Below are 8,560 nucleotides of genomic sequence, written 5' to 3'. Positions count from 1 at the left end.
GTATTTTGTCCACCACACTGGATAGAATTTCTTGGCAACCGCTATTGATTAACCATTGAGCTTTGAGAGCTGAGACTATCGGTACACGAGTTTGGGAAACTTCTCCTTTGAAGGTGAACTATTCTCTGCCTTCTGTTTGAAAGTTGACTGTCTTACCCTTACAGTCAATCGTTGCCCCATATTTTGCTAACCAGTCCCTGCCTAAAATTACATCATAATCCTTAAGGTCAAACTCGATCAAATCTACTGGTAATTCTTTTGCTCCGATTCTAACTACAATGCTACTCACCCCACTACTAGATAACATTCTTTCCCCTGAGGGTAACTCCATGACAAACTTATCTCTAAAACGTTCGCATGGTCTATCTAAGCTATCAAACGTATTGATAGAGACAAAAGAATGCGTAGCTCCCGAATCGAATAAAACATTGCATAGTTTACCAGAGATAATGACCTGACCTGTTACCATTGTATTACTAGTTTCTACTTCACCTCTAGTAAGAGCAAAAACTCTGGCTGGCACAAGCTTGTCATCTTTCTTTTGGCCTTTCATTTTTGGGCAATCCTTTTTAATGTGTCCTTCTTTTCCACTGTTGACCCTCGATTTGGTCAACGAAACGGAGTCAAGTAAAATGATAGAAATGATATGAAATCAATACAAAAAGGTAAACGACACAAAAGATTTATTGTGGTTCGGCCCCAGTAAATGGTAATAACCTACGTCCACTTAGTGTTCTTATTGATGTCGAATTCCAAGAACTGTGATCAATGAACCAGGGTTCACGAGTTTCACCAGCTTTCGGATGAATACAATTATGGTGGATAAAAACACTATGTTTCTCTCTTAGAATTCTGAAGTTCCTAAAATTCCCTCTCTTGAGCCCTTTGATTCTTATTTATAGGCTCAAGGAGTTTTTACATGGGCCGATGGGCCTTAATTACATTTAATACAGACGTATCTAAATAATAATGGAAATTGTAATTATTACATAAATGCAAAATTACATATCTGAAGGAAATAAATGAAATGTTGCGACCAGACTGGTCGCCCATAAAATATGATGTATGCTGAGTGGATTCTCTTCTGGTCGATAGTCGAAAAAATCATACTCACTTAAACAGTCATGTGTATCCCACATGTATGTTAATGCTGCCACGTCATCAGGTAGTCCTTTTTTGGGTAAACATTTGCCCCCCAAGTTTATTTTACTGCGATCAGCATATAATAAACTTAATCGACCGACCTTTCGCCTGACCTATCACATCTGTCAGTGCTTTTTGAAAAAGTAACTAATTATGGATGTTGCAGTTTCCCAAAAGCGTTTTGACAGCTAACATGATTCCCCATGTATCGAAAACTCACCCCATCATTACCTTTTTAACTGTGCCACGATTAGTATAAATAACCCACTCTTCTCATTTTTTACCTTGACCACTCTTCTTTTTTCTCAAGAACTCAGAAGAACAAAGCAAGAAATACTCAGAAATTTTTTGTAATTCGAGGTGTGTCTGTCTAGCCCCAAGCATCAACACTCGTGACTTCGCTTCAATCTTCCAATCAAGTAAGTTTCTTGATCTTCTTTTTTTCTGATATACCATGCAGTGTTTTATTCTCGACTTTTCTGATATTCGGGCTTTGAGTTTTTTAATGTTCTTGAGGAAAAACGATTTCGGGGTAACTGGGCTCGTAGGTAGTAACATGATAAGATAAGGGTTTCAATTAGTAAAATACCAAGTGAGGCTTAGAAATTGGTGTGGGAAGTAGGAATACTGATTTAGGGCCCATAATCGAAGTAAAATTTTGATTTTTATGCTTTTGGAAAAATCTGGTTTTTTCCCGCCTGTTTTTGGAGTCGAAAAGTTTTCTTGAAAAAACTTTTCACTTCCACTTTTCAATCAGTTTTTTCAAATTGTTCGCATGCTTTTAGTGTTTATGTTATCCCAACGTTTCCACTCCTTCTATCTGTTGGCCGTAGATTCTCATCTCCCCTTTTTTGTTCCCAGATTTTCATGCACGGTCCTTGGGGAGGTGAGAGGCCGATCGATGACGATCTGGTCACGCTACTGTTCAAGGATCAAGAACAATCGTCACTGACATTTTCAAAAGTCCCATTTTCTCAACACAACCCAGCGACCAGACCTTCGACCAGTCCACCGAACATGGGTCGCATGAAATATACTGCCTGCAGAAAGAAAAAGACAGCCAACCCTTCTTCTAACCAACCTGCCCCCCGTACTAAGGACCCTTCTACAAATCCCCAGCCTGTAAATATTGCACCCCTAGAAATCCAACCTGAAGCCTGACCTCGCGATGACTTTAGGCCAGAGGTCGAATGGTACGTAGCGCCTCCTAGCATCATATCATCTAGGATGGTAAAAAACTATCTCAAGAAGTACGGTCTTCCTAGGATAACCCTAATCAAACCTTCACCTGACCAGAGGGCAAACATTCCTGGGGGCACCTTCAGTGCTTGGTCGAGGTACCATATCGAGGCAGGGGCTATCTTGCCTCTGCACGAATTTATTAAAGGGTTGGCCAATTATTTTGAGGTCGCCCCCTTTCAAATTACTCCTAATGGATATAGAGTACTATCTGCACTCTATATCCTTTATAATCATAAGAAGTGGCGTGTACCTACACCACATGAGATCAACTACCTGTTCGATCTCAAGTCCAACCCCAACCACAACAACACGAGGTTCTTCCACTTCTACCACCAAGAGTCCGCTCGTACCTTCTTTAGCAACATCACCTACAAATCCAATGCAGGGAAGTACTTCCAGGAGTACTTTCTTACAACGAACCTAGTCGCTGATAACCTGGCCTTCACCCGAGGAGGTAAATCTTTTAATCACTGGTCGTTTAATTTCTTCTAGCTTTTCTATACCGTCTTTAGAATTTGGTGTTGTTTAGGTCCATGGTATCAACCAGACCCTACTCCAGAGATGGAGATAAGGGCAGTAGCCTTGGCCAGCATGACGAACATCGAGAAGAACGTCAAAGAGCTGGTAACTGAAACCAACTTAAGGCTAGTCGGCCTTCTAGCACCTCACCAGGAAGTGAGGGAGTCTATAGTAGGGAGTGCTACTGGAGGAGAGATCCCCGAGCAGCATCAGGATGTGTCATAGCCCCCGAGAAGGCGGGCAGCAAGAGTGACCATGAGGGAACCCTCGAGCATCCCACAAGCTCCTGCTGCTCCGACCTAGCACGGGAAGGGCAAGCAGAAATTTCCAGAATACCCCGAGCCCATACTCGAGTCTTCTGATGAGAACGGTATAACTTCTCACTTTTACACAATTTGCCCATTCCCTATCATTTATTCGACGGGGATGGCAACTTTAAATATGCGATCTATAGTTTAAATTCAGACTTCTTCAAGGCAGAGAGTGAGTGTAGCAGTAGTACCATAAATAATGTATCGACCAGTAATAATAGCTCGGGTATAATACTTAGAATTTTTCGAGTTCTTATTCCCTTACTTTTTTTTAAGTAACTTAATTTATATTGTCTGATCATTTGTTTCCATCCTACAGTCATTACTTCCGGAGAAGCCTTCGACTTGTACAACAAACCCAAAGCCATGGCTCCTGCGAGTAGGAGGAGAGAAAGCAGGCGGCACCCTAGGGAAAGTAGTAGCGACCCTTCCAAGAAAAGGGCTCAAACTGAGGATCCTCCTGCACCACTACCTTCCAAGGAAACAACTCCTCCTCCAAGTCCTGTTGACCTGACTCCTCCAGCTCCTCGTAACCCAACGCCTCCTGATCAGTCAGGAAAGACTCAGGCCGAGCCTATCCTGATCACTGCCTACAACTCGGCCAATGACAAGCTGAAGAAACTTTCAAGACACTGGCGTAGTCAGGAAGCCTTCAGCAACATCTCCTCCATGAAGGTCGAACAAATTCTCAGCCGTGCGCTGAACGAAGTACTTAGTGTAAGTTGCCATTTTTGCTATTCTTTAGTTGTCTATCTTGCCCTTTTATTCATACTAACAACTTTACTTTTTCTCTGATTGCAGGGAGTTTTGACCCTGAGTACCGGTTGGCATCGCTTCGAGGAGATGTCTGGCCAGCATGCTAAAGATATTAAGACTGTCGAGGAAAGACTCACTGACCAGCTCAAGGCGGCCGAGGCCAGACACGCTGAACGACTCAAGGCAGCTGAGGAAAAAATTGCTAAACTGGGCGAGGAGCTGAAGCAACACAAGGAGGCCTTGGTCAAAGTCACTGAGTCCAAAGAGAGGTACAAGGAGGCTTTGGTGATTAATTTCAAAGAGGCCTCCAAACTCCAAGATGAACTGGCGATCATCAGGAAAGAAACTGCTGAGCAGGAAGAGAGAATCAAATTGCTCGAAGAAACCAACGCTAGCGACCTGGAGAGGTTCAAGGGAGCGACGTTCAACTGCTTCTATATGTTCTGGAAAAGCAACCCCGAGGAAAACTTTGATTATCTGCCAGAGCATATGAAGTAGGCTGAGTTGGCTAAGTGCATGGAGGAAGAGGAGAAAGCTCAGGGATCTCCTGAGATCTCTTTGGCGACATGTATTGAAGGTGTCGAAGAGGATGCTGAGACCACAGTCGACCAACAACCCCAGCAAGATCCTCCAGCTGCTCTTGCCACTCAATAACTTTATTTCCTTTATTTTAATTTATTTGTAACTAATACATACGATCCACGATTTGTAATGTCAAGACAATTTTTTGCTGCGTAGGGCAGCTCCCTTTTAATTAATAGTTACATCCAAGCAGCAAATGCTCGCAGTGTAACACATTTCTATTTTGATATTATAATATTTGCAATTTATTATAACATCTGTTCACATGACCAAACTTAGCATAAAACTTTGTTTTGATTTGACAAAATTTAAACAAATTTTTTTAAAAATACTCTAAGTACCGTAGTATGCTTTCCCTTATTTTGCTCGTGTGTTTACATATGCCTATTGATATGCTTTGCTTGCTTAGTACCTTATATGCCCCCCAAGTGATTGAGGAGCTTAAGGTCCTCAGTCACTTTCCATGACCAAGACCTGTTCGAGCATTACCGCTCGTAATAAATACTTATAAAAAATTATTATATAGCAAAACAACACACGTAATGAGCAAATACTTGTAATAAATACAATAATTGGCAAGAATAACTGGCTGCACTCAGTTCCTTTTATTTCTTGTAATGAATGGACAATCGTGTCTATACGAGTGATAAAAAATGACTGACTAGTCATATGACTGACTAACCCTTGTTCATAAACTTGTAAAAAGTGAAATTAATACAAGCCAATTCTTTAAAAAGAACTGTTTTATTAATAATACTTGCGTAGGTGTTCTCCATTCCAATAGTGAGGAATGAGATCTCCATTTAAGCGAGCAAGTTTATAGGTGCCTGGTTGGAGGACTTCTTCAATTTGATACGGACCTTCCCAGTTAGGTCCAAGCACTCCGACAGCTTGAGCGCGGGTGTTAAGATAAACTCTTCTAAGTACCAAATCTCCCATGTTAAATTTTCCTTTACGTGCTTTAGAGTTGAAATACCAAGCAACCTCTTGTTGGTAAGCTTCCACTAGAAGTTGAGCTTGCTCACGTCTTTCATCGACCAAATCCAACGATTCCATCAATAACTGACTATTAGCACTCTGATCGTATGCCAACCTTCTATGTGATGGTGGGTCTAATTCAACAGGCAACATGGCTTCATATCCATAGGCCAAAGAAAATGGAGTATGGCCCGTTGCTGTTCGATGGGACATTCTATACAACCAAAGGACATCTGGTAGCTGTTCTGGCCATACCCCCTTCACTTCTTCAAGCCTTTTATTAAGGGTATCCTTCAGGATTTTGTTGACAACTTCAACCTGTCCGTTTGCTTGCGGATGAGCTACTGAAGAAAAACTCTTGATAATCTCGTGCCTTTCGTAAATATCTTTGAACAAATCACTGCCAAATTGTGTGCCATTATCTGAGACAATATTTCTTGGAAACCCATAGCGGCACACGCTATGTTTTACCACAAAATCTAGCACCTTCTTGGTCGTTATTGTTGCAAGTGGTTCAGCTTCGACCCACTTTGTAAAGTAGTCAACAACAACTACTGCATACTTGACGTTGCCTTTTCATGTGGGTAAAGACCTGATCAAATCTATCCCCCACACTGCGAATGGCCACATACTTTGCATCTGTTTGAGCTCATTAGGGGCTGCTTGTGGTATTTTGGAGAACCTTTGGCACTTGTCGCATTTCCAAACAAAATCCATAGAGTCCTCATTCATCGTTGGCCAGAAGTATCCTTGCCTTAGGATCTTTTTTGATAAACTTTGTCCCCCAGCATGATCTCCGCAGAAACCTTCATGGACTTCTCGCATTAGTTCCTTGGCTTTTTCCTTTGAAACACACCTTAAAAGTGGCATCGAGTACCCTCTCCTGTATAAAATTACATCAACCAGAATGAATCGAGCCGACTACCTCTGGAGGGTTCTTGCTTTGTTTCTGTCCGCCGCCAGCACTCATTGATCTAGGTATTCAACGAAGGGCGTCATCCATGTGTCGGTTGCTTGAATTACCAGGGAAGACTCTTCTACTTGAATGCTTGGTGTGGACAAATGCTCAACTGGTACTATGTTTAAGGTGTCAACATCTTTCGCGCTTGCTAACTTGGCTAAAGCATCGACATTCGAGTGCTGGTTGCGAGGTACTTGTTGGAGAGTATACTTTTCTAACTGTGCCAATAAGTCCTTTGCTTTGTTCAAAGCAACCATTGTAAGACCCCGAGCCTGATATTCTCCAATAATTTGATTAACCACTAATTGGGAGTCACTATAGATCTCAAGCGACTTTATATCCATGTCCTTGGCTAATCTTAATCCTGTGAGCAGAGCTTCGTATTCGGCTTCGTTATTGGATGCTGTGAAGTCAAATCTGATTGTACAATGGAATCGATGTCCTTCCGGTGTAACTAAAATCAAACCTGCTCTAGCATTGTGCTCGTTGGAAGATCCATCTACGAACAACTTCCAGGAAGGAGTTTGACTTTGAAGCTAGGGCTCTTCTATCGGCTCGGTATCCTGGATCCCAGTAAATTCTGTGACAAAGTCTGCTAGAGCATGTCCCTTCATAGTTGCTCGTGGTGAATAGGAAATATCGAACTGCCCAAGTTCGACTGCCCATTTCAACAATCGACCGATGGCTTCTGGTTTCTATAGGACTTTCCGTAGTGGCTGGTCAGTGAGTACTACAATGAGGTGAGCTTGGAAGTATGGTGGCAGCTTTCTGGAAGCCAAAATCAAGCAATAGGCTAATTTCTCAATGGGCGAATACCGCAACTCTGCTCCTACTAGCCTCTTGCTTATATAATACACAACTTTTTGAGCATGTTCCTCCTCTCTAATCAGGACTGCACTAACAGCATACTCGGTGACTGCCAAATAGATGAACAAAGTTTCTTTCTTGACCGACTTGGATAAAATTGGTGGTTGAGACATATGAGACTTTAGAGCCTGGAAAGCCTACTCACACTCTTCCATCCACTCGAATTTCTTGTTGCCCTTGAGTAGATTACAAAATGGAACACACTTGTCCGTTGACTTAGAAATGAATATACTCAAAGCGGCATTCCTCCCGGTTAGACTTTGAACATCTTTAATTTTGACAGGTGACTTCATCATGATCAGGGCCTTGATCTTTTTAGGATTAGCTTCGATACCTTGCAAGTTTACTATGAATCCCAAAACATTTCTCGATCCAACACCAAATGAACACTTAAGAGGATTTTGCTTCATCTGATATTTGTTCAAGACGTTGAAGCATTCTCAAGTCCTCATGTGCTCTCCTCCCTTCTTTGACTTGACCAGCATGTCATCGACATATACCTCCATGTTAACACCAATTAGCTCTTTGAACATGTGGTTAACCAGTCGTTGGTAAGTTACACCAGCGTTTTTCAAACCGAAAGGCATTACTTTGTAACAGTAAAGCCCTATATCAGTTCGAAAGCTAGTGTGATCCTCATCAGGTGGGTGCATACTGATCTGATTGTATCTAGAGTATGCATCCATGAATGACAAGATCTCATTCCCTGATGTGGCATCGACCAGTTGGTCAATCCTTGGGAGTGGGAAACAATCCTTTGGGTAGGCTTTATTAAGGTCTGTGAAATCCACTCACGTCCTCCACTTGCGATTCAGCTTGGGAACCAGTACTGGATTAGAGACCCAAGATGGATAAAACGCTGCCATGATGAATCCGTTTTCCTTTAGCTTCTCGATTTCTTCTTTTAACGCTTTTGATCTATCTTTGTCGAGCAACCTTATTTTTTGTTGCACTGGTGGAAATTTTTTGTCTATATTCAAGACATGGCTGATAACTGCTGGGTCAATTCCAACCATATCTTTAGGCGACCAGGCAAACACTTCCTAGTTCTCCTTCAAAAATTCCACCAGTTTTTGTTTTTTTGTTGTCTTAAAGTTTTTACTAACTTTCACATCCCTGGTCGGATCTGCCTCATAAAGTTGGACCTCCTTGAGGTCCTCCACTGGTCCTACTTCTTCTTCAAAATCCTCAAAGCGAGGAT

Source organism: Humulus lupulus, chromosome 2 (assembly GCF_963169125.1).
Source record: "Humulus lupulus chromosome 2, drHumLupu1.1, whole genome shotgun sequence".
In the NCBI taxonomy this organism is placed as follows: domain Eukaryota; kingdom Viridiplantae; phylum Streptophyta; class Magnoliopsida; order Rosales; family Cannabaceae; genus Humulus; species Humulus lupulus.
This window is presented reverse-complemented; position numbering follows the sequence as displayed.